This window comes from Taeniopygia guttata, chromosome 3, assembly GCF_048771995.1.
Source record: "Taeniopygia guttata chromosome 3, bTaeGut7.mat, whole genome shotgun sequence".
Lineage (NCBI taxonomy): Eukaryota > Metazoa > Chordata > Aves > Passeriformes > Estrildidae > Taeniopygia > Taeniopygia guttata.
In genome coordinates, this window is record NC_133027.1 from 35,247,725 (window position 1) to 35,275,313 (window position 27,589).

The window sequence follows — 27,589 nt, forward strand, 5'->3', positions numbered from 1 at the left end:
TCACTCAAAGGCCCTGGATAAGCCCAAGATTTATCTTGTAAATAAATACCCTTAAAAACCCTTCAATATCCTTAAAAAGTCCATCACCAAAGCTAATATGATTTGCTCATCAAATTATGACAAAAATTTGCTTTACATATATATTTCACATTTATATGCCAGATATATGTAATTATACATTCAGCCCTTTAGGAAAGACTGAAATAGTTCTAGGACATTGTGACTTAAAGAACATGTAATGCAGTTTGCAGTTATTTTACCTGTTGGCTCAGGAAACAGGCCAACTAATTCAAGCAACTATGAGCCCCTGCTTGCCAAGCTGTTCCCTTGGGCAATTCCTTCCTGTAACTGGAGTTTTCCCCCAGATTTGCTCCTATAGACACATCCTTTTGCTGTCTTTTGCAGGAAGTGGCTGAACAATTAAGCAGGAGGTCTGTGGCACAGGATCTTGTAGGGCAGGGGCGAAAGGGGAAAGGTTGGAGAATGCTCACAGGTTTCTAAGGTCATGGAGACATCAGCTTCCTAAATGTCTGAAGCCAAATAACTTTGCCTGGTCCCTGTGCAGATTTGCCAGTTAAAACCATGAAGTGAGATAGTGATTGCATTGTGATGGTATGTAGTCACAGTATGGCTCTTTGCGCCCTCCATAGCTTGGAAAGACAAGAATTGTCCCTTCTGGAAGGTACCTTTCAGGTAAGAACTTTCCTTCTTCCTCATGCAGAGAGGGAGGTGTTTGGTTCAGTCCAATAGTCCAGTGAGCTCCTAGATCATACACTCCATAGCTTCCTGTCAGCTGAGACCTCTCCAGATTTCCAAGACAGCTCAGAAATCATTGAGAGGGCCTTTAGGATGACATCAGCCATCTCTTTGAAGATTATTGGATGAATCCTATAGATTTGCAGGGATCTATCTGGGGCAGCAGATCCCACACAGTTTCAGGGTCAGCTGTTAGTTGATCATTCTTGCAGCCGTGAACCTCCAGCTCAGGGCACTGAGAGCCTCTTGGTCCATCATCCATGTTGAGGAGAGAGGCAAAGAATGCATTAAACACCTGTGCCTTGTCTGTGTCTGGGTTTGTGGGGTGACCATCCTCACCCTGTAATGAGCTGATGTTATTTTTACACTGCCTGTTGCCATTAATATATTTGAAAAATCTCTTTTATTTTCCCCTACAGCTCTGGCCAGCTTCAACTCCAGTTGAGCTTTGGCAATCAGCACAATTTTCAGTATAGTTATTTAGTAGTTCTAAAGTTGGCCTTCTTCATTAAAATGATCACACCAGTTCTACATTGTTTATGTATAAAAGATGTTTTATGAAGCAGTGAAACAGTAATTCATGCTGTAAAATACAGTTCATTAAAATGCGTTATCATTGTTTTTCACTGGTAGTATTTGCAAAGTAATTATTAAAGGAAACTGTAAAAGCTACATTTTTATTTATATAATATGAAACTATTATTAATCATATATATGTTTTATTTTAGACAAAGTTTGTTCATTAAATCTAACCTTAGTAAAGAAATTATACTGGGATGGAGAAATTTATCGCATTTCACTTTTCATCAAAAAGAGCTGCCTATAGTCTGGTGACCTAAGCTTGTTTACACTAGTCACAGCTCAATGTTTAATGCAGTAATACAAACACAATATGTAGTTCCACAACTCCTTTTGAGCTCTGGCATAATTAGCTTCCATTAATTAGTAAATGAATTAGCTTTCATTAATACCTCACCTCTACAGTTACAAAGGTCACCTTCAGCTCAGAGAGAGGAGTTTCTGGTTGTAATTCTAAGAGATGAAACCTGTCCTCATTAATAGCTGTAGATGTTAATTCTGAAGTATCAAATCACTTTTTACATGTGGCTTTCCAAGCAGTGGAAGTTCTCCTTACAATGATCACAGCTGCATCCATGATACATTTGAGGCCATTCTGTTCCTTATGGACTGTCATGGGTTGCAAATATGGCCAAAATCTGTGCTAGCCCTATACAGTGTAATTGTTTGTAGGTTTTTTGACAATAAAAATATCAGCATAGAGACTAACGTGGCAGGAGTGAGAGGGAACAGGGTCTGGAGGTTATGCTGCACAATTAGGTCTCACATGAGGTGGAAAGCTGCCTACTGGGATCACATGGAGACATGGCAGTCCTGGGCTTTCCAGATGGAATTTTCAGGCAGACACATGAGTTGACTTCTTTGCTACACATGCCTCCAGTTGCATGGTAGGCAAGTACGTACTTATAGGCTCACTCAGAACTCTGTAGGCTCACTCAGAATTCTCTTTTTGCTCAAGGAAGAGCTATGGTGTCACTCTCAGTATAGCTAGAGGTAAAACATTAAAATTAACTAGAAAAAAATAAAAGATTTTTTAAAAAAAATCTTTTTCTTTTAATGCCTGATCAATGCCTAATGTCCTCGGCCATTTTGATGAAAAACCACTAGGATTTTTGTGGCTGTAGAGAGAGGGTCAATGATGGATCTTCAAGGAGAAGAGGAGGTTCACATATTTATGAATTTTTTTTCTTCTAAAAATAAAATAACCATAGAAAAATACCCCTTAAGATGGAAATGGGAGCCCTCTGTAAAGGCTCTTCATGCTGATCAGCAGTGATGAGATGCAGAAAAATACCAGTGACAGAAAGAGCGCTTCATTTGCCAGTATAATTATCTCCAAGAGAGGTGTTCATGCAGCCAAAGATATTACTCTGTTTGCCACTCATTACTGGTGGTTAGTGTAAGGGATGTCATGATCATGCAGGTAAATGAGGAAGCAGGTAACTAACCTACAGCACTTTGATGGTTGCCTATTGAACACTTGGCCTCCTGGGGAAGTAGCATAATACCCTGAGATGCAATATAAAACATTTATAGACTCCCTTTTAAAAGGCTTCCAGAGGGGAAGGTTCAACTTTTCCATTTTGTTGCAGTGTTTTGCTGGAAGAAATACACTGTGAAGAAAGGGGCAAGCAGAGAAAGTTAGCAGTAATTATCATGCTTTAAGGCTCTTTTGTTAGCAACTTCCTTGGTCGTTTCTACAAACTAAAATATTTCAAAGCAATAATATACACAGAAACAATAATTCCCGTTTAAAACAGGGAATGCTATGTTAAGATGCTCTGTTAAAAATGTTTTTCAAACTTCATGATATACAGCCATCTCTGAGTTTCAAATGGAGTATTGCAACTACCAGACAAAACCTCATGTTTCAAGTGTAGAGCCTACTGACATATTCTAACAAGCATTTAGAATATCTGATATACCTTAATGGTGAGAAAAACAAGAACTTCATTTATTTGCCAGCAAATTCTGTACTTGAACAGTTAAATAACATATACAGTGCATGATTTTCCTCACTTGGTATAGTATGGTCTGTGACACGTGACAGGATATTCACTTTATTTAACTTCATTAGGAAAAGTTAATCAAATCTAGTAACATGGTGTAAAAGTAAAAAATAGCCTAATAGAAAACCAAGTTATTTACATTTAGTTCCATGTCATAATCCAGCCTCCTGAGGAAAGAATTTTAAAACCTGTCCAAGTTTATGCTGAATTTTACCATCTGAAGATGGTAAACCATGTATTTAAAATGAACAGTTTTGAAAGAGAAATACCATTTTAATTGCATTTTAATCCACCCACAGAGATGCTGCATTTTATTTATTTGATTAGCTGAAGGCCATTCCTCTTGTATACTCAGAAATGCAAATTTTTGACTTTCATCAGGCAATTTCACTTAGGCAAGTCAAGTATGTAGAAACATACATCGAATAGAGCAAAATTCAAAAAAATCCTTTCCCTGCCTCCAGCATGTGCTCATTCTTTCTGATAAGTTATCATTACTCTGAGCCATGTTTGCACATCCTACCTCCTCAGGGAGAAGAAGGGTCACAACAAGGACATGTTCTAAGTGCCACTTGTCTCCATTTCTAACCAGAAATCATTTTTAATGAGCACATTCACTTGTTTCAGGGCAATGCCCACCAAATCGCATCCCTCTTAGCCAGAACACATGGGAGTCTTTAGCAAGGGTGTGTGCCTTGTGAGCAGACCCAAAAGAAGCCTGCAAAATGAGGTCTGCAAAAGATCCCATAATAAATTGCTAGCTGAAGTGAGTCGCATTTGAAAAATGAGCTGGTGTGCTTCATTATTCTGCTTGCAGCATTTGTATGGGAAATTTCAGTAAACTAGACTGTAAAAATTTATGACCAGTTTGAATGTGGACAAAAATAGTGAGTTTATGTGTTTCCTGATGCAGATGGTGATGGACAGTAAGAGCATATAGTACTCCCAAGTACAGAAACCCACAGAGCTTTATTTAATGTGACCTCTCACTGTGCCCCTACACATTTCTAACAAGGCAGCAGCATTGGCTGGTACACTGCACAGTGAACTGCTTCAGCTTAAAAAATAGCATAGAGGGTATTTCTTATATGAATGAATATTAACTATGGTACTAGGTGCTGCAGGGAGTTGAACTTAGAAAAGAATTTAAGTTGGAAAAATTTAAGTTAGTTTTGTTGAGAAAACTCAACAAAGATTTAGGAAGATTTAACTCTGCACTCCCTATGCTGTTGGCTGGAGGCCCACAGTTCCCCATCCACCCTGTACTTCTATGTCCTTTTATACCTAAAACTGACCTTTAAGTTCCTCCACAAGTTTGTAGAACTCAGCATAGGGTTGGACCGGACAACACAACAGTGTGAATCCTTGACCCCTGTCCAGGGGAGCCCTGCTGCCAGTGACGCAGTGAGGATGGACTGTTGCTGGTGCAACGGCAGGAGATTTCCTGTACAATATTAGTCTCACTCTTTTGGGACCAGACAGACTCAATTAGCCCTTTAGCATGTATTAGCCCTTTAGCATGTATTTTCCCATTTATGTCCTCTAACTCTTCTATACTCATCACCGGAGTGAGGTGAGTCTGCTGCTGCAGCATAAAACACATACATTGTGTTTTCTAAGAAAAAATGGGGGGAAAAAAAGTATTTCATCTTTCGTGAAAAGTCACATAAGTTTTACTATTGCCATTTACTATTAGGCCAATGCAGTAGTTTTCAAAGTAAAGAATAAACCTTCCTACCTGATGACATTGCTCATTTCCCTCCAGTGACAGAAATTTTTGTGGAAAGATTTGCTGGTGACTGAGCAGGACATGATACAGGAAAGCCATATTTTAGGTAGTGCTTCTGCTCCATCTCAGACTAAATAAATCTAGCAGAGATGCATACAAACATATATCCTGCCCATGCTTCTAACTGAAGTAATGGACTTTGGAGACCTTACATCTCTTCTTCAGAGTCTCTAAACTCAGTAATTTTCAATGAAAAGTGTCATGGCAGTAGAGAAATTTGAGAGCAACTTAGGGCAGCCCTGGGCCTTGCTTACTGCTTTTCTGTTAGGTGATGGGTTCCCTTCCACTGGTTATTTTGAACGTATTTTCATATGAATCCATTTTATATAAGATAAAGTACTATATTCCTCAAAAGAACTCGTAAGAGTAGCAAAGCTAGTTTTGTTTGATACTGGTGTGAGATGAATCACAGACTCAGAATCACAATGAGAAATGTATTGCTACCTGGTAATTGTTCACTCTCTTCTCACTTAGTCTGAGGACAATCTAGTTACTCTGTTCCTTTGGTTTTATGAACAGCGTATCAATCAAAGACGAACTAAATAAAATATCAAAGAAAAGGTAAAGCAGCCGTGGGGTAAAAGTTACAATATGACTAATACAGGTTGGGAAAAGCCAAAGTAAAAGAAAAATGCCATTGCTGGGAATTCAATAATATGGATTTAAAACTTGATCCTTCTAAATTTGAAGATATTATTGCATATGCAATAATTTTCTATAATCTTTAAATGATTAATATATTAAGTTTTAGGGTGGAGATGTTAAAGGAGAGTAGATCTGAGACAGTTCTTTGGGGTGCTCTGGGAATTTGAGAGAGAGCTTCTGAACTCCTCTGGGAGCCTAATGCTCTGTAATAAATGTAATCCCTGAATTATTAATCAAAAGATCGTATACTCTCATAAATTATAAGCAACAGCTGGGGAAGTGACTGGAAGACTATTTCCTAGGACACCAGAAGAGTGATGCTCAGAATTTCATTGTTTGAACTGAGATAAACATAGCTCCTCTGATTCAGTAGCCTTAGAACAATTTACTCAACTCCAAGTACTTTTCTACACTCAGGCTGAATCCTCTATACCCATGCTCAGAGATGGACAAAGGGTAGCAAATACCACCCGGTCTAATTTTTTAGCCAAAGAGTGACATTTGGAAAAAGCAGCCCTCTCCACGGTGCTGAGAGGCATTGCACTGAGGCAAGGCACAGCTAACAGGCCATGCCAAGCAGGGCAGTGCTTCCCAGCAGGTTCCTGCAATGCTGCTGCAGATGGTCGGGGTGTGAGCCATCAGCCCAGCAGGGCAAGCTCCTGGGGGGCCTTGCCAGAGCACCTGCAGGAAGGCAGCAAGGGCCAGGAACCACTGCTTTGCCCAGATCTGCTGATGGGTAGGGTGTTATCCAAAGGGAAGCAATGACTTCCAACTTTGATACTTGTTATTCACTTACGTTTTCTCTCCTTTGAGCACTCTCCAGCTGTAACCGAGAAATATCTATCAAGAAATTGCTACCTTCAGAGATGGGGGCCTGGCTGCCATGTTAAGGAAAAACTGAATCTACTGCCTCTTTCTGCAGGTATTGAGAAATGCCTAAAATCATTACTGTGGTCCTGATAAACATTTTAGCATCTTACTTGTGTTTCAAAGACAGGAATAGGAGAACTAGAGCTTGTACTGATATGCAAAAAAAAAACAAACAAAAAAGAAGTGTGGAATAATAGAAACCAGAACAGTCTCCAGAAGGTAGGAAGATAGTGATTTTTACTTGACTTGTGATTGTGCAGAGGGATAAGGTGTTGTTGCTTCTGAAATCTGAAGAAACAGAGCAGAGAGATCAGAACAGACATGCCAAATTACAGTACCCTTATGAGAAACTGCACACATTGTTGGAGATGTGCATTACTAATCTCTTACAGCAAGCAAGTAGAGGGAAAGAGGTGACCAAAGGCAGCAAACCTTGATGATGCTCTCTAGAAAATAACTGGCTTCTAAATAACTATTTTTCTAAATACTAGAAGAAATGTATAACAGGAAGGAATGATGAGCTGATTAGTTACTTACCTGATTAATTATTTTAGTAATAAACAGCCTTATGTAGATTATTCTGAAAATCCAGCACAACTGCCTAGAAATTTCCCATTGTCAGCTAAAAATTGAAAAGGCAGTTTCTACTCTATTTATATCAATCTTTTTGAAATAATTTTGCCTGCCTCTCTATGCAGACAGAGAAGGGAGGTGAGACCTAATATTTCTTCAAATCACTTGTGTTGTCTTTTTTGTGCTCTGGCTGTTTTATTCTTCCCATCATATCAACAGGGTTGGACACCTTCAGAGGATAGATCTGAGGATCTGAATTGTTTCTCTGTGTGACTACTTGCCCACTGCTAAAGATTTTTGTCCAAGAGAGCAGTGCTTGTTCTCAGGCCAAAATGGTTCAGGGTGGGTGGTGTCCTGAATGTTTGGGTCTGACTGCTGCTAGAACAGAGAGACCACACTGCTCTGCCCAGCTATTTCACCAAGTCTTCCCTGGGTGCCCTGCTAGCACTGAGTCCTAACAGCTGCTTTTCAATGGAGAACACCTGAAATATGGCAACACCAAGTCCTGTGATCACCAGTCCAAGCATAAGCTGTAGGTTCAAGTCCTGACCATCTGTTTATTAATCAGGGAAGCAGACAGATGCAGTGACCAGTAATTTCTCTCTGTATATAATGCAGTAGCAGGAGAAGAGCTGAGGAGGAAGCAGCTGCTGCCCATTTCTCAGACCGCTGTTTTGGAGAGCACTGCAGTACCCAGATTTTTTAATACAGCCTTACTGCAAACATGCATCTCTTCATCATGCAGCTTTTTAAATACAGCCTTACTGCAAACAGGCATCTCTTCATCATGTAAATGGAAAATAGTGCTTGGTGTACAGCCCCCTCATAAAAACAAACTGCTTATGCCTGTGGCTATAAATATATACACACAGAGAATTCTCTGTATCTCTTTATCTATAGATATAGTTATGCATCTCTGGAATTGAATTTTCCATACTTCTGTCCTGTCTGATTGTCCTTTGGTCCCCACACTATGATGATTTCCACATCAACAGATTCCCAGTGCTTACTGGGATGAAGTAAAAGACTATCATGCATTAATGGACCCAAGCTTGGTGTGATTTATACACAAATGCTCTGGCCTGAATTAGACTGTGGAATTAAATTGTCTGTTCATGGGTTTTCTTTTTGAGAGAGCTAACTTTGATTCAGAAATTAGCTCAAAATTAAAAGAAAAATGCAAACCCCAAAATCCTAGTTTATATGTAGTGTTCTGCAGGCATCCAGGAATGAACTGAGGAGCTAAGTGATTTGACAGCTCAGCATTCCTCACATGCCTCTCCATCTTCAGCCCACTTTGAAGGAGAGAGGGCCCTCAGAGTGACTGAGGAGGGCAGGTTTGGGGAGTAGAAACCCCAATTACAGCAGCTTCCCAATCTGAATCAGAGTTTGTTTCAGTGCTTCACAAACAACACACACGTGACATACTCTAAAAATAATCAGTGGTCTCAGGGAGGCATGGAAGACAGAAAGGCAAGCCTTGAGTTCTTCGATGTTTAAAAGCAGCACAGGTTTGCTCTGCTTCTGGCAGGGGAGGAAGGAGAAATTTCTCTATCTAATGGTACTCCTGCTGTTCCTTGTAGGACAATTCCTCCTGAGTAGGAATTCAAAATACAGAGGCATAATTCTCAATTCTTTACACTGTGCGAAGGAGCAGTACTTCTGGTACAAAATCACAAAGTGCACTGTCCCAGAGCAGCAGACATCCATACCATGTCCCAGGATATACTGACTCTCGTTCCAGTGTACAGTAGAGAGTATGAACAGCTCAAGAGGTTCAGAGAGGTTTGGAAAAGGATACAAAGCCCCTCAAAGGCCATGAAAGTGCAGACATGAGTTGGCCTGGTGCCATGGCTGAGTACTCTGCCCAGGCTTTCCCAGTAATTGTGTGCAAACCCCATCATGCTGGATGTTCAGCATTTCCATCCAGAGCTCAGTGCCTCAGCCATGCTCCAGCCTCTGCCTGCTGCAGAAGAGGTGGGAGTTAACCCAGGCTGGGGCTGAGTCCTGTGCCTGAAGCCACATTCTAGGAAGGAGGGTGTGCTGGTGGTATGAAGCTACATTTTTCTCCACAGGCATTTTTTTGAGTCAGGCATGTGACCTCCAAAAAGTGGAGGGGCTCTCCTTCCTGTTTTCTTATCAGGCAGGTCTGGTGCTCAGTAGGTAAGCTGTTTTCAAAAATAACTGTGAAGCTCTTCACTTTCCTCCTGCAGTCAAGCAAGGAGGCAGTTATTTAGTTCTGCTTCTAGGGCAAGGGGTTTTGGATCCTTCTCTGTATTCCTAAATTAGATAAAGTAGAAATTTTGACTGCTTCAAACCATTTTCTTCTTTCTCACAGCCAGTAAGAAAGAGATTTTTTCCCCTTCTCCAATGTTCCTCTGTGTTTGTGGCTGCTTAAGTCCCAGGTTACACTCTTCCAAACACACAAGAGGAAGAAAAATCACCCTCCTAAAGAAATTTCCCACTTTGCACCAGAAAGACAATATTTTAGCATCAAGCTATGCAACATCTTCTTAAGTTTAATTAATCAAATTATTCACAAAAGCAAAAAGTGTATGGTCTTTCTTTCCTTCTTCTTAGGAAAAAAATGCATCAATTTAATTGCAAAAGCAAATACAAGAATAAAAACTAACAAAAAATATTGTTCTAAAGCAGAATAGCATTCACATTTAAATATAGGAAATATTCAATTGCCTTCTTTTATTTGACCAAAAAAAAAGGTATCCATCTGTTATTTTGTTTATTTTTTAATGTAATAGCTACTTTCAAAGATGTGAGGTAATGTCCATCAATAATTCACTTTCAATGGCTATAGTATTTAAAGATAATCACCCACTGGGCCATTTATTAGCCCTGACAGAGTGAACATAGTGTCAGATATCACTGAAAGGCCTGGAGGATTAAGGCACCAACCCTTCAAACTCTCACATGCTTGCCAGTCAAACTAGTCTCCAGGACATAGTTAAACCAGGTCATAACCCTTTGCTTGAAGTAAATGCATTTAAGTCTGTTCATGCTTTGGATCATTGCCTTTCTGCCTGCAGGGAAAGTATAAGGGTTAGTTCAGCACTGGTAGAAGAATTTTATATAAATGTAATATACCTTTTTATTTATATATATATATATATATATATATATATATATATATATCATATAACAGATACAGTCTGTATCATTTGTCTATAAAACTAATTATATATTCTATAAAATATTGTAAAAACTAGAAGTAAAAAAAGAATTTCAGACTGGTTGACTCTTTCAGTGAGGTTAGGAATTCAGTAAGCAGACACCTCTCAGGAATTACTTTAAATCCTTTAGTTATGTACAAGAAAGAAAAAAACTTTGCCTTCAGATTCTTGAATCATATTTGCTTATATAAAGACACTCAACTGGATTTCTGGTTTAGAGAGTGCCATAAAATCAGATCGTGCTGCTATAGCATCAGGATGCATTTTATTCTTGTAATAGCTATGAGGTCCCTGATTTTCTCTGCATCCAAGGAAATAAAAAAACCCAACTCACTAATATTGTTTTTTCCCTAACTTAACGTCTTGTCATATTGGGCTAACTGGTAATATATTATTATTAGAAGCAATGATGCTAAAGGAGGAGAAAAATGAAAGACTGAATATTAAATCTGATTCACATGTCCAGGTCAATGTTGCTGCCTCGTGTAGCAAATACTCTTTATTGGCAGTACCCACCCCTTTCTCTAATTTGCCATATCGAACCACACACTGGTTGACAAGTGTACATTAGTCTCATTTAGCATTCCTTCTCCTGGAACAGTGAACAGGACAATAACTGGGTTGGGCTGTGTTTGGAGAGGAGTCCCATTACTGCCCATGCTTGGCCAATGACAATCGTTCCCAACCCAGTGCCCAAGCTCTCCATGGCCAACACCCCAGCCAGGAGGAGGAGGAGGCTGTCACTCATCTCCTTCCCAGCTGGTGCTGCCCCACTGTGCCCTGCAGAGCCATCTCCCAGCCACCTTTGCTGCAGCATGGCTTTATCTTCCCTTTGCAGCCGCCGGCTCCCTGCTTCCTGGAGGGCAAGAAGTTCCTGCCAGAAGCACAAAAACCATTTTATTGCCACATCAGTGTAATGAACTGCTGGAATAGAGCCACGGAAACTTCTTCTAAATGGAAAATTAAACTTTTTTTGAGCAAACTGGGGAAAACTAGGTATGTACTTTGCTGCAGCAGTGTGTATGGAGCTAACTGTGACCCATAGTGATTCACTGTGTGAGTAAAACAAGGCTGAATGCTTCTAGCCCAGTCTCAAAGAGGCTGGGCTTTTCTTGCTTAGATCATACTTATCTTAAACTCATCCATTCAATTATTAAAATGTTCCTACTTTGACCCAGAAAATCCCTTCTGCCCTGGAAGTAAAATCTCAGTATGTTTTTCTTCTTGCCAATTTTCACACTCTTCCCAGACTAAAGATTTTTCTTTTTTCAATAGATATAATTTACACATATCTTAGAGCCACAACTTCTCATTTACAATAAGCATTTATTTCATCCTTTTCTAAAATACAGAATCTGAAAGAAAACATAGGTAGTATCTAATATTCGGGAAAAATTGAAAAGAAAGAAATGGAACATTTGTTCTCATAAATATTTTTGTAGAAAGCCCATGAAGTCAGATTATGACAGAATGTCCAGTATTGTGAACTAATAAAATCCATCGCATTACCACATGAGTGTTGCTAAAGGCAATTAGTGTGCTGGATACCTTCTTATATTTTAAATAAGTGAGCTTACTAATTAAATATCGAGAAATTTTTGAGCACTGTAACTAATTTGAGTGTAATTGTTTCACCATCAAGACCAAATTTACATTAAAATTCAGTGAAAAAAAATGCTGAAAATTAGTACAAATTCTAAGTTTTTACCAGGAAAGCTAAAGCAGCAGTCAGTTCTATCTAGTTCTATAAAGTGGTGTATCCATGTGTTGCAGCACTTCAGAGGTCCTGTTCCCAGAGGCTGACTCCCAGGTGGACTCTCTTCTGTCTAACAATGCAGCTGAGCATTTCAGCCTTTTCAGCACTGAAGGAATTAATCTGGGTGTTTCACAGGGGAAAACGGAGCCAGGGAGAATTAGTTTACAGGCCTGTTACACCTTTGAGATTTCTGCTATTTTGGTCAAATACAGCTGAAATTAGCTGACAAATGAGCAATTGTAAAGCAAGACCTGAAAAACAGATCACATAAGCCCAACTTCTTTTGGAAAGTAGACTATAGAGGCAGAATGGACCAATGCATTTCTTTGCATCTCCTGTACACTGAGAAAAGCAAACTCACACTAACAAATAAATCTACAAAAAAACCAGCTAGTATATTTAATAGAGGGTTTCAGGAAAAAAAAACATACTCAAATTATGTAAAATTTGTAAAAAATGTCCTCCCTTACTGTCACTCTTCAACCACAGGGTTTTAACCAAATGGTATTGTTTTCAATAACAGAAAGAGAGTTTTTTAGGACAGAAGAGGAAATTCTTCAATGAAGGCAAAATTTGAAAGGCCGAGATGCTGCTACTCTGCTTCTATGTCAGAAGGAAAGACTTCAGTAGAAAAACAGTTGGTTACATTTATCTTTGGTACAGCTCTCAGATAATTTCATCAAGCTAAAAAGAGTGATATCTATCACCTAGGAATGTTTTCTATTTTTGGTGAAAGTGCAGAATACAGAGGGATTTGCTGTCTCTGCCTCTGGGTTTCCATTCTGGGCCCAATTTATCCACCAGTATAAAGCCATGCCTAGTTGTGCCCCATGTCAGTTGTGCTTCCAAGTGTTTTGCTGAGATTGGACCTGTTTCAATTTTTGGTTAGGTGCCCATTGTGCCAGTAGTAGACAGAGAATGAATATGTAGACTTAACAGCTGTTTCCAAACATTTCCAAATTTGTAGCTTGGTTCACACATCGAGCCATTGTCAGATTGCTGTGCTGAGCAGAATCAGTACAGCATGCTTTAAATATCTAGACTGAGACAACTACAGAAAGTGATTAGCAAATGGCATGAAGCAGATGTACAGTAGCTATAGAAACCACAGCTTACACAAAGCAAATAAGCTTGGACCATTACCTACAATTTGGTTCACGTTCTTTCAACTGAACCATAACATCTCTTGTAAGGAATCTTGTGGGGTGGGCTGAGAAAATATGTTAAACGCAAATATTGCTGAACAAAGAATAAAGCCATTTCAAACTTAATGGTGCTACAAGGGTATTTAAATGTACCAATAAAGAAAGTAATGAGGGATGCTGTCAGTGCCAAAGAAAAACACTAGAGAAAATCAGCTACAGCAACCTGCCTGTGGAGCAGCACACATCACACCACACTGCAACAGCAAGACAGCATCATAATAGCTTTCAGCATAAATTAAAAAAAAAAAACAACCTCAAACCATTAAAAAGTTTGGCACTATTTTTATTACTTGATGGTGTACAATATCACCCCTGGAGATTGTAGGTTTTCTCAAAAAAATGGGACTCTTTCTTCAAGTGAAGGTTTGAAATGAATATTGGATTGTAGCTGACAGTAGTGACCACAACCTTCTTTGCCTCCTTCAGGGCCTCCAAGGGTACATCAAGAAAATATAAGTCTTGTTTAAAGCAAGAAAAGTTAAAAAAAAAACAAAACAGAAAGAGTGTCAGAGAAGGAAATGTAGAAACAGACATCAGAAATAGTGAGGTATATATATTTCTATCCTAAGGCACAAATTAAATTATTACTGCTCACCCCTTTGGTTTCTTTTGCTTTAATTGTAGATCCTAAGTGCTGATGCCCTGGAGAGCACTCTGATGTCAGAAAGACAAGAACTGCTGCCCAAACTGGCGTGTCATTCCCTGTTTGCCTGCTCTTCTTGTGGAACTCCTGGTTGCTGGCGCTCCACTGCACTAGGTGATACACAAATATAAGAGATGATCCTTGACCTTGAACTGTTGCGGTTTGAATAGACAAGAAAAAAGGACTGCAGAAAGGAAGGGCTGTTGAGCATGTTTTACAGGCAAAAAGCTGAGATACAGGGAGATAATTCTTCAAGATACAGAACTGCAAGTGCACTTAAGGAAGTATTCCTGCCCTTTCTCATTCCAGAAAATATGTCCTCAATCTGCCAGTAGCCCATGTACTGAAATTAAAAGAATCAGTATTTTCCATGTTTTGAGACAGGTAATTTCACAAGTATCCTGGGAACAGAGGTAGGAGTGACCACTCAGTATAATGCTCTGGCAGTCTGCAAAAGACAAAGAAAAGAAATAATCTCCTTCAAGGAGAATGGGCTTTTTTTTGTTGTTTCCTAAAATCACCCCCTGTAATAGCTGTTACCAGCCTATCTTTTTGTTCTTGGGGGTATTCTGCAATAACAATCTCCAGTGCTATCTAAAGATTTGATTGGTATGTAGAAAACCAGCATATGTCAATTTAGAAGCAAGACATGTAGGACATTTATTTTCCCAAAAGATTATTGATTAATATTCCTCAAATACCTCGTTCAATGCATTTAATGATATTTGTTCCATACATTATTCATTTCTCATTATTTTCGCATCTTACAGAAGAATTTTCCCCAAAAGTTTAAATAAAATATTCACTATTTAGTTCATTTCATTATTCATTAAACTCTTGCTTTCATTTTCTTTTTCATAAGCACAGTTCTTTAAAAACAAGTGCTTAAGCAGTAGATAAAGGGTGGTGATGTAACTGACATAATTTGGAAGTAAAGAAAAAATTCCCACAGTTTTAAGTTTTAGTATCTGGAAGGTAGAACTCAGAAGGGGAAAGACATGAGTTTCTCTGTGAACAAGTGTCAAGTTTGCAGTGGAAGGGAATGACTGAGAGTGCTCCCAGGGTTGTCACTAAAATGTAGCTTTCTTCCATGAAAGGAAGTTTTATTTGCCTCTCCCATAGAGCAGGACACATTGAACTATGCAGGCTTGATAATCCTTGTAAAATTATTTGGTATTGGTTTTGTACCAGTTTGTATTTATTTCTGGTGAGTGGCTGGAAAAGGTCATTTGTGCATTGGGAAGAAGCAGGAGGCATCTGAGCATAGCCTGCCACCAGAATTTAAAGAGATGATCCAGTCTATGCATGTGCTTGTAACGTCACAGCCATGATAATGGAAAAGCATATGTCTAATGGTTGTTGCTTTTTTTTCTTTCATTGATAGATACAGGAGTTAAAAATGGGGTAGATAAGCTAAGAAGAGGAAGGAAAGCTAATAGCTCATCCCATGTTTCCCATTCTGTAATAAGGTGTCATTTTTAGGACATCTTGTCTCTGATTAGCTGAATTTATACATTGAATAACTGACCTGCTGGGAATTTAACTAGCAAACTCCAAGTTTAAACTGCAGCTCTAAGCCCAATTTCCATGTTTTCCCAAGGGTGAGCTGTCAGCTCCTACTCATTGGCACTTTTTACATTAAAGGTGTTGCATTAGGCCTAATGCATCTTCTCTTCCAGGAACATGAGTAATTGGTGTTGACTTGAAAGTTCCACATAAAAATCTGTGGTAAAAAAATAGAGGGAAATGATGTTAAAAACAAACAGGATATTTCTAAAACTATATTTCACATTTTTTATTATGGAATATTGAAAATGTGCCAGGAGGCAAAACAATGTTCAGTGTTACCAGTCCATACAGGAATGAGAGGGTCATCCAGCCCCCCTGCTCAAGCAGGGTCACCTAGAACAGGTTTGTACAGGGCCACATGCAGTCAGGTTTTGGGTACATCCAAGGACAGAGACTCCACAATCCATCTAGACAAACCATTTCAGTGTCTTACCATCCTCACAGTAAAAAAACACTTTTCTTCTTACACTTAAATAGACTTCTCCATATTTCAGTTTGTGCTTGTTGTCTGTCGTGTCCCTGAGCACCACTGAAAAAAACCACCATTCTTAATGCCTCCCATGAGGTATTTATGCACAGTGTTAAGATTCCCTTGAGCCTTTTCTTCCCCACGCTGAACAGGCTCAGCTCTCTTAGCTTCTCTTTCTATGTCAGATGCTTCAGGCCCTTCACTGTCTTCATGGCCCTTCTTTGGCCTATCTCCAGTATGTCCATGCATCGTGCTGGGGAGCCCAGAACTGGACCCAGCTCTCCAGATGCGTCTCACTGTTGGAAATGCTTCTTCCCAAACAGGTTGACAAAGAGGGAAAACCATCCCAGTCACTTGAAGATGCTGTTGAGATGTGAGCCAAGAACTTCTAGGCCTGAGAGTTTCCTCTGCTTCATTCATAAGGAATGGCTTTAAGCTCCTGTTAGAGCTGTTTGTGTTCATGCAGGCTATTGTCACAGGTCTGCTGTATCCCAGATTAACAAATCCATCATTCTGTTTTCACTAATTCTTCTACAGTTATTTCAAGATTCTTTAAACTCACATTATTCTTCTCAGAAGAGCCATAAGCAGGTCCATTTACACCCTTTAAATTCCGTCTGACTTTGTAGAAGATTGCTGCCAGGTGATTCTTCCAACATTTGTGTTTTGCATCTATGTGGAAATGAGAGAGGACTAATGAGTTTCTATTCACTTGGGAGTAGAATATCTCAAATTTCAGCTATATCTGCTCTTTATGCCTTATTTTAGCCCCAAACTCAGCCACCAGAAGCTGCTGCAATCAAATTAACTTTTTTTCCTTAAATGCTTTAAATAAAGAGGATCAGATAGGCACTGAGAAACCTAGAATTGCTCAGTGTGTGCAAGATAGAAGACAACTCTCCAATTAAAAAAAAATCTGATTTTGTCTTGAGAGGATGTAATTTTCTCAGGAGAGCATCATCCAACATGCCAGCTTCTTTAGACATACTACCTATCATCACTAGTATGCAATACTTTTGTCCTCCTACCTGACATTGAGTCAGGCAGAGAAAAGAAGTGGTTAATGAGCAGAGAGAAACCAATTCTAGTATAAAATATTGCCTGTGAAAAAGAGTCAAATAAAAAGGGGGTATAAATTTTAATTTCCATGTCAATAGTTCTTTAAAAAATACAACCATGTAAAAATGTGGAAGTGAATATGAAATACCAAAAATAAATTAATTGGCTCCATGTAGTTTTATATGCCCATTATCCTGTGTAGGAAACTGGAAAGCTGGTATATTTATACACAGTGATAATTATTTCTTATCTGTTCAAATCCAAATTATGTTTAAATATGGATTTTCTAGGATCTACTTTATAATACCTTCCTCCAAAAGCCTCAGGGAATAGGGCACTTAATTAAGAGTGTTTTAGAACTGGACTTCAGAGTGATGTTCATTATGTTTACTTTAATACTTTAGCAATCATTTTACATGGAAATCTGCAAACACTGACCTACCAGAAAGGATGTCCACCATGAAAAGTTGTTCTTCATGTATGTAACCTCAGACCTTTCTTTGACTTCTTTGTCATTGTTTCCATTCCAAATACATTGAATAATATAGAAGCGATTATTAACTGTGCACAATTTTAGCAATTAATTTAGAGTCGATTTAAATGAGTTTATAAAGGGAATCAGAGATTCCTGTTGCCTCTATTTTTTTTTTTTAAGTAGAAGCTAGCAGTACTGCATATTTAACACTTGGTCTTATAAACTGTTCCATGGTGTAACCTTAGGACACACCGATGACAGTAACACAGACATGCAGGAAATATGCATGTAAAGAAAAAATAGATTTCATGTAACTCTACACTTAGCTTAGGCTTTTCAGACTTTAGAAGGAGAATTTGTTAATATTTTCCAGTTTATAAATGGTAGAAAAATGAAGTCCTGAAATCCATTTGAATATTTCTAGGAAATTCTAGTGGTAATCTATTGCTCAAAAAAAAATATCAAGAAAGTACTTGTCTGTGGAAGAAATATAATTTTTTCCTGGAAATACCAACATTCAATATGTCATCCTCATCTGCAGTTCACTTTGTTCTGCTTCTCACTAACTTGCATGTCTCGGATCAAAAAATTATGGTTTAAACACATCTGTAGGCCAGAAAAGTTAATCCAGTGTGTTCAGACCGGCTTTCCAGGGGAATGCAGCTTACATGATCTTGCTCTCTGTCCATCCATCTATCACATGACAACTACAAGCCCATCTGACAGAAAGGCAGGATGTCAATGACAAATCATTTCCTGCAAATTTCATGAAAGTCTGTGTCCAGGCAGATGAGAGAGATCTAAATAACATCCTGTGCTGAGAGAAAGGTTGCAGAGGGAGCCTAACCTGGTTAGAACAAATTCCTCACATGCACTGCGTGGCTCATGGGTCGGCACATGGGCTACTGGGACCCACACACAGCCCCTGGCCCAGCCATGGAGAAAGAGGAGCACAACCAAGACTTAGGGATATCATGGGCATGGGATGATGGGCCATTCAAGCCCAAAAGAAGAGGCAAAATGGAGATAATGCAAGAGAAGTTGGGCAATGATACAGGACAAAAGAGGACAACTGGTGGCTTATCATGGCAAGGAGTATGGAAGGTGCTGGGTTACCATTGGGAGGAAGTGAGGCAGTGGAGAAAACAAATTTCTGTGATGGTGTTTGTGTTAGTTTCATTGGTTCCAATGAAATTGTTTGCAATTTGTTTGCATGGAATAATAATGGAAATTACTCTTATATTTGCTGTTTTAATATGATATTCTTGAGCGTTTCACTGCAATAGAGGCAGAATGCAAAATCCAATATTGGATCTATTAGCATGAATTTTGCTGAAGGACTTGAAGGACTTAAAATGCTGAGACTGGAGTCAATATTAGATTCAAGCCTCTTGAGGGGAAGTAGAGCCATGTTTGAAAATGTATTTAATATGTTCTTTTTATTTATTTATTTTATTGTAGTTTCTCAATATTTTCTCTCACAGTTACTGTTAAAAAAAAACCAACAAAACAAAACCAAAACAAACAAAAAAACATCCAAACAATAAAATTACATTTAGTATTATATAGAAAAAGAAATGAGAATAAGGTCTGTAGATAGTGTATCATACTGGAACCTCAGTGAATGGGAAGATTTAATACTCCTATTAAAAACAGTAAATAAAGAGTGATTGAGTATATGAAGCCAAATAGCTTGTGTTCTGTTAAAGTATATCTTCCATCCAGGCATAATTTGAAGTTATCTAAAAATTAGGAATCTTCTACCAACACTGGTAATTTGTTTCTCATTGATTGCAAATAATGAATGTTCTTCATTTTTCATTTGTAAGTAAAAAGCTTGAGGTTACAGCCATTAGTTCTTTTTACCACAGAATTATAGAATCAGAGAATCATTTAGACTAGAAAAGACCTTCAAGATCATCAGGTCCAACTGTTACCCCAAAACTGACAAGTACACCACTAAACCATGTCCTTAAGGGTCCCATCTACACATCTGTTGAATAGCTCCAGAGATGACACCACTTCCCTAGCCAGTCTCTTGCAATGCCTGACCACCCTTTCAGGGGAGAATTTTTTTTTAATGTCTAATCTAAACCTGCCCTGTCACAATTTAAATAATTTCCTCTTGTCCTGTCTCTTGTTACCTGGCATAAGTCACCAGTCCTCACCTGGCCTCACCCTCCTTTTAAGCATTTTTGAGAGTATTAAGACCTTCTCTGAGTCTCCTTTTCTCCAGGCTAAACAACCCCCAGCTACCACAACCACTCCTCATGGGACTTGTGCTCCAGAGCCCTCACCAGCTTCGTTTCCCTTCTCTGGACTCACTCCAGCCCCCCAGTGTATTTCTTGTAGTGAGGGGCCCACAACTGGATACAGCACTCCAGGTGTGGCCTCAGCAGTGCCCAGTACAGTGGGACAATCACTGCCCTGGCCCTGGGGCCACACTAGTGCTGATACAGGCCAGGTGCCATTCTTGGCCACCTGGGCACACACTTCTCATATTCAGCCATGATCAGCCACCACCTCCAGGTCCTTTTCCTCTGGGCAGCTTTCTCAGCCTGTAGTATTCCAGGGAGTTGTTGTGACCTAAGGGCAGGACCCAGCTCTTGGCTTTGTTCAACCTCATGTAATTGCGCCCATCAATCCAGCCTGTCCAGATCCTTCTGTAGAGACATCCTGCCCTCCAGCAGATCAATGCTTGTGCCCACCTTGATTTCAACTGCAAACTGACAAAGGATGCCCTTGATCACCTCATCCAGATCATTGGTAAAGATATTAAACTGGGCTTGGCCCAACATTGAGCCCCGGGGAACACCACTTGTCACTGGATACCAGGTGGATGCAACTCCATTCACATCCACTCTGGGCTCAGCCAAACACAGGTGGTAAACACAGGCAGGCACCTGCTTATACCAGGGGCACTTATATGAATTATCTCACTGACTTCAGCACACATAAGTAAAGGTACTCTGCTGCAGAAGAACCCTCATTGACAGCAAAGGTGCAATTTCATCCTTGCTGATATTTGAAAAAGCTACAAATTCATCAGGCTTGAAATAGGATTGTATTCTGAAGTATTTTTAAGCACCTGTGTAGTAGAAAGTCTGTCAGCCTTTTCAACATGAAATTATTAACACTTGATAAGATCTAGTAGCTCACACAGTGTACACAGTGTCAAAATTACATGGCTGGCTAGTTGTTTTTTGGTCTGTTTTGGTATTTTCCATTCTGAGTTGCTCCAAAAGCAGTTGTCTTTCTATAAAACAAGAATGGGGACATTTAATTTCTTTCATTATGACAGACAAACTAATCCTCAGAATGTATTATTATGTTTAAAAAATATTTGATAACCACTGTGCTGTAGCTTAAATGAATCCTGTGCTATACATTGGTTTTGACTGTGCAATTCTCTTTTGTTTAGTATTTTTTAATTATTTTAAAAAGCATGGTTGTTTTTTTTTTTCTCTCTCTCCTTGAGATATAATTTGGTATCTGAAAAACTTGAACACTAGGTGATCTCAAAGTGACATCTCCTTGGCTGCTGGCAGCTCTCCTCTAGGTGGTCATCTCCACTCCTGCACTATGCCCTCTTGCTGCCCAGTGTCCAAAGTGTCCTTGAGCCTTAGCTCTAGTAATGCTGAGGCTATGGAGAGGCAATACCAAATGTACAGAATCTTAACACCTGACCAATGTGCAGCATTTAGATCCAATAAACACACTCCAGTCAGCACTAATAACATCACTCACAGCAACCACCAGTAGGGATCTTGGGCAGGTTCTGATGGAAGACATGTAGTTCCAGGGAAATAGCATAGCACAAGTCCTGCTCCTTTTTGTCATCTTCAGTCCTGATACTGGCTGCACTGGAGACAGTCCCAATAGGGGATGATCAACTGAGACCTTACCAATCTTCTTCCTGGCTGGATACTGAGGAGATTTCTTTTTCCTGTTCCTTTCCTTTCTCTCTTCTGTTTTTTTTATTTTTTCATTTTTTTTTTCCCAAGACTCGATTTGCACCTTTAAAATCAACATATTCCATCAGCTTCAGATGTTCCTAATCAATCAGTGTGCAGATGGACCAGCCTCAGCATCCTCTGTGCAGCTATTTCTCCCACTGTCTGTCTTTGATGGCAAATATAAGTGAATGCCAAGAGAAGAGTGTTACAACAGGTAAGTCCATAGCAATGACTCCCTGGAATACCTTCCTAGACCAAGTAACTTGTGATTTAGGAACTTTCGTGGTCCAGAAATTCTCAAGTTAAATGTTTGCATTTAGGAATCTGGTTGGAATTTTCTAACAGAAATGTTTCCCATGCTTTATAGACACATGCAACCTTTTAGCACCTCCAGCACACCTTGATGAGGATTTCCATCTCCTTCTGCACTGTGTATGTGGCTCCTTTCTAATTAATTTCAATTTTCTGGCAATTTTCTGGCTCTACCTAGTGCCCCTCATTCTTGTATTAGAAGGAACTATAAACAGTTTCCAGCCTTTTCCATGCCACTGCATGCTTCAGCATGAGCTCCTGAATGTTTTTTTGGTTTGGTTTTTTTTTCCCAGGCTGTAAAGTCCCAGTCATGTAAGGCTAGAGGTTCATGGCTCATGGAAGAAAGAGAGGAGTGGAAGACTTCTGATCAAGTCACACCATTGACGGGCACATTTCTGAAAGGCTGGGAAATTCCACAAACAGAAAAATGCTCAGTCTACCCCAGCACAATGCAGGACCATAAAAACCAGCATGATGAATGTCATACCACTATGCACAGCACAGTGAATAGCTGTACTGAGCTTTCAAGGGAGTGCACATGGTGGGATTTAAATGTCCATCATCTGCTTTCCCAACTTATTGAGGAACCCAGTTTAATTTCCAAGAATCAGGAACAAGGTAATATAAATTGCACTTGATTAGCAAAGACCTCAATAAGCACCCTCTTCTGGCTAAATATTCAGTGATTGCAAACAGTATTCTTCCAAATATATAAATTTCTCGTGTTTGGGTTGCAAGACAACCGCGAGTTCAAGGCCACTGGTGTGAGCATCTGCAGATCCAAATTTTTGATATGTATCTGTAAAAGAGACAGCATACACAGAATTCTCATCAGGATGAAGAGATCTTGCCTGGATAGGAATGGAAGATTGCCCATATCAGAAGACTTCTACTTGCACAAAACTCCAAATTGAAAAGTGTTTTATATTTTCATGTGTAGTCACACAAAGAACTCTAAACAAGCCAGAATCTCCAACAAGAGAGATAGATCTTCCCCTTGAAAAAGAAAACAGACACAGGGAAAAATTAATTATAAAGACACTGTAAAGTGTAATTTTTGTTATGGCATATTGGCTGAACAATAAAAGATCATTAACTTACATCATAATATCTCATAATTGCATCTCAGATATTGTAGGTATGGGACTTAAATAAAAAATGAATTAAAATGCCTTATACCAGCTCTTAAATCTATATTTCTGGTTTAATTAAAAAGAGGCATAATTTATCACCTTCAATGTGATGGCATGGAAATTAATTTTACAAACTCTAGTTATAAGTAGTTATGTTAAGTTTGTACCAATTTCATGAATAAAAATAGCATAAGCTGCATAGTGAGCTCTGCATACTGGCAAAAGAATAGAAATAGACAAAGAAACATTTACTGTCATTTTTTCTTGTCAAAGAAAAATGGATTGAAACCTTGTTTGAAGAAGGTCAACTTGGTGCTTTTCAGAACCAAGCCCTTACACTCCTGCCATGTTGATAGATATTTCAGTCAATGGGATTTACATGCTGAGGAGTAGCTGAATAAAAATACTCCCTCTTGGTCTAAATTGTGCAGTAAACAGATCCCAGGAGTACTCATGCATTTAAAAATTAGTGTTCTAGGCAGATCCCACAAGCAACAAGCAAATGTAATTTGTTTAGTTAAGATAATGCAGCACGAACTTTTGCTACATGATGGACTAATGCTTCCATGACCACTGTCTCAGATCCTTGGCTGGCTCTGATTTTCATTCTGAGTTATGTAACCATCAAAAAACCATATCATCCTACATGTCTTAACTGACATGCAACCCAGCTAGCACCAAGCTACAAATCAGCTTCTTTCTTGGTTTTTCCTTTGTGGGCTTCCCAAATGTAGTCAGACAGCTGGAGGACAAATGGCAAAACTGGAAGTATACTCCACTGTGAGTCATTGCTCAGGTAAGAGGTTTCTGCCTGGAATGAGCACCCAATAGTCACAAGCACCCTGTTTTTTCTGTTATGAGAGGGCTGAATGCAGAGCTGTTCACAGGCCCGAGGTTCTGTCCTTTCAATAAATGGAGGCTACAGCTGTTCAAGAACAGTGGACAAAACAAAAAAGCCATCACAAAAACCTGAGAGCCAACAGTTTATTTGAGCAATGGCTTAAGTCACTGAGATGCTTTTCTATGCATTTATAATGCTTTCATTACCATAATAACAATAAAACAATTCATTTTCTTCCTTTCATTTTGCTGTTATGATAGTCATTTATATAAAACAGGAGTTACATCAGCTGATTTCATATAAGATATGACCCCTGTTTAAAAACCCTGTTTAAAAATGTTACCTATATTGGGCAAGATCTGTAATTCAGAAATTATTGATCTCCAGAGGGTCAGAGCTCCCACTGCAACATTACTACACACAGAGAAACACAATCAAGCTATTTTCTGCAATAAGAAGCTGTACAGTATGGCAGATCAGCTCAACATGCATTAACTGAAACTCCCCAAGAACTCCTATAAACTTTTTGAGCCAGTACTGCATGCCCAGGTCTACACTTTCTGACTCTTGTGTAGGAAAAGTTTCCCTGCCAAGATTGGATACATGCCTAGTGAGAAAGGAAGGAGAAACTTTGTCTTGAAAATATATCTGAGCCCAGTGGAGGATCTCAGCACTGTCTCGCATACCATTCCCCTGGTTACCTAAGGACATCAGGCCCAGCTAAAAGCATCAAAAAAGCAGTCCACAAATTGTCTCTAAAATACCCCAAGAGAAACAGAATGGGAAGGTATTTCAAGTGAGTTGCCTTATAAGTCTCTCCTCTGCTCATTCTACTCAATATTTTCATTTATACAGGGCTAAGTGGTTAATGAGAAGTTATAGAGGTGACAAAAATTGTGGAAGAGCAGGAAAAATTCTGAAATGAACTGGTGATGTAGCTGTCCAGAATCAACAAGATTAATTTAGCCTGTCTTTGCTTCAAATGGATTGTGAAGGGTTTATTCCTGGCAAGCTATTACAGAACAAATCAATGGGGATAACAATCAGCTAGACAGCTGTGTGTTGGTGAAAGAGCTGGGTGTATAGGAGTCACAAAACTGGTATGGATACAGTAATCTAGCTCTGCAGAAGAAAGACAATACTCATTTTGGAAATCATTACAGAAATGGGGTGTGCTACAAGACAAAGACATTTCTTCTGTCACACGGAGTGCCAGTGAAAGGCTTCCTTGAGCATCCTGGCCTGTATTCTTGAACATAAGACAGAGAAAATGCAAGAAAATATAAGCAGTAAGAGCAGCAAGAGGTCTGAAAGAAAATCTGCAGAGGAAAGAAAAAAAGCTGTGGTAGTTCACTTTGCAGAGTGAGGACAGACAAGGAAATTAAAATCTTGCATCATTATAAAGGCTTTTACAAGTTCTTCTTGCTAACTTTATTCAGGGCAGATACTAGAGAGGACTTCTGAGTAGGGTAGAGAGAGGATAGCACGGTGACCACAGAAGACTATGAACTCTGCAGCAGTGCAGCATGCACAGGCTATGTCAATATCAGCAATTAGCAATACTAGAACATAGACATGGGCTCTCAGTCACCCTCCCTGGGAAACCATCAATTGTTCTGGGTCCATAAGCATTCCCTGTACAGGCCTGGTGTTCCCATGGGCCATGGACTATTCCCAAAATACAGGATTAATGGGAGCATTCTTGACAGCAAGATAGGAGAGCTTCAAAGTATATTTTCCTGGGCCATTTGGTCTCAGGGCCAGGTACTGGTTTAGTACTGCAGTCAACCAGTAGGAAGGCAAACCCACTTCCACAAAGGAGAGGTTAGGATTTACTGTAATATCTTATCTAGTCCTATATGAGTGCAGTTCTGTTTACTTACTACTGACCTCTGTTGGAAAAACTTTGGGCTACAGTACAATCCAAATTAGATCTATTTTCCAGAATCCTTATAAAGATGTAATGAGGCTGACCTTCATACAAAAGAAAAATCAGTCTAATATAAATCAAGTCCAGCATCTCAGCTGGAGATAAACAACTTTTATCAACCAGAAGGTGCAGAACTAGATTTATTGTTGTATGGCATCACACACAAGAGCAAGCCATACCAAACAATGCAAGGATATTTCCCTTCCATCATTTTGGAATTCAGAGGGGATAGAGGCTCCACACTGCATCACAGCTCCCAAAAATCAGCCTCTCAGCACCAGCTGTGGGCCCAACCTTATCATGCTTTCCAAACAAAGACAATGTCTATAACACAGTCACTGCTCCAGCTGTGCTGTGAGTGATGGCAACTTAGCTGCCATAGCAAGGAGCTCAGTGTGGGCTCCATCTGCATAAGCACATTGTTGCCCTGGATGGATTCCTGCTGTTTTGGGGGCACTTAACCTAATTCTGGCTCAGATAGGTCTTTGCTGCAACTCCAGTGTAGAAATGGCAGGTAAAAGAGGCACCTCCATTGGCCAGCTGAGCCACTGGAGACAATCCCTTTAATTCCTAGAGGGCTCTGTTTCTGAAGGCTCACCATCAAGAAATACCTTTTATACATACTCTGAGAAATATTTCAGCATGAAGTCAAGGTTTTATCAGGATATACTCCTCACTGTCACCACTTTTCCCTCACACACTGAAGTCCTACTTCATTTCTCCCACTACATCTTGTCATCCTATTTTTCTGGGATACAGTTAAAATAATGAGAATATGTAGTCACTGGGTGGCCTAGAAAGTGGAGGATAATGTTATGAATTTGTCCACTAATAATGAGCAAAAAAAAAAAAATTCTCACCTTGCTGTGAGAAAAGGAGCAAAATGCTAAGTGGCATTTGCCAGCCTATCAAAATGGGGAAATCTTGTGGAAAGTGCATATTTCCCTGCTGTGAATTTCTTGGCCCTGGTCCTTTCCATATTCATAGACAGACTCAGTTTAGGCACTTTCAGTTATCTAGTTTTATGGATGCAAAAAAGTACAGAGGAAAGCACTGACTTTAGAGGAGGTACAAAGAGATGATGAAGAGCCCCAAATTCTTGAAATCTATCAGTAGCAGGAGCCTAATAAAGGCAGATCAGTAAAATGTGCTTTCAGAACCCAAAATACAGTTTAAAAATAGAGGAGAAAATTTGAGATACTTGAAGTGTTGTAGCTTTAAAATAAATCTAGGTATTCAAACCTGCTTCTGAGGTGGAAGGTGACTTTGAGGAATGCTTGAAAGACCTCACCCACCGTAAAACCTCAGTCTATTCCCTTGTTGTAATCCCACAGCATTTGGTCTAAGTCACCTGAGAGGAAAAAAAAATATGGTGAGTGTATAATTTTTTTCCTATTCCTCCTAGGCAGTCTGCTGCATAGCTTGAAATCTGTATTTTTGTAGCAAATAATGATATAAACTGACCCCCTTGAGCCTAGCATATAGGTGGAATATTTAGTACACTGTACCTTTGAGTCATCAGACCCAGACCCCTGCTATCTCCAGCAATCACGCCACATAAACCACTTCATAAATCTATCTTGTTCCATATTAAGAATTTTGTGGATGGTTGCCCAATTTCTAAGACTTGTTAGGCTCTATCTGAAGAATGGAAACTTCCTTCAATCTTGCATTTAACATTTATTCACAGTGAGCTGTACCCTTTGGTTTCATGGCAGGGAACCATTTTCTTAGCTCTTCTGTACAGCACTAACCCACCACTCCAGACAGAATCAAAACAGCCTTTCCAGCCTCATGCAAACTTTGCTTTGCCAGAGGGAGCAATCCAAGCT

At 39.4% G+C, this 27,589-nt stretch overlaps 1 long non-coding RNA gene across 1 annotated transcript; it reads left to right on the plus strand.

Annotated features, from left to right (window-relative positions):
• Positions 1 to 315: 315 nt before the first annotated feature.
• On the plus strand, positions 316 to 26,997 carry LOC121469682 (uncharacterized). Its single transcript, XR_012054943.1, has 4 exons — positions 316 to 6,700; positions 13,995 to 14,127; positions 16,375 to 21,755; positions 22,147 to 26,997. It is a non-coding gene; the product is annotated as an uncharacterized lncRNA (long non-coding RNA).
• The last annotated feature ends 592 nt before the right edge of the window (positions 26,998 to 27,589 follow it).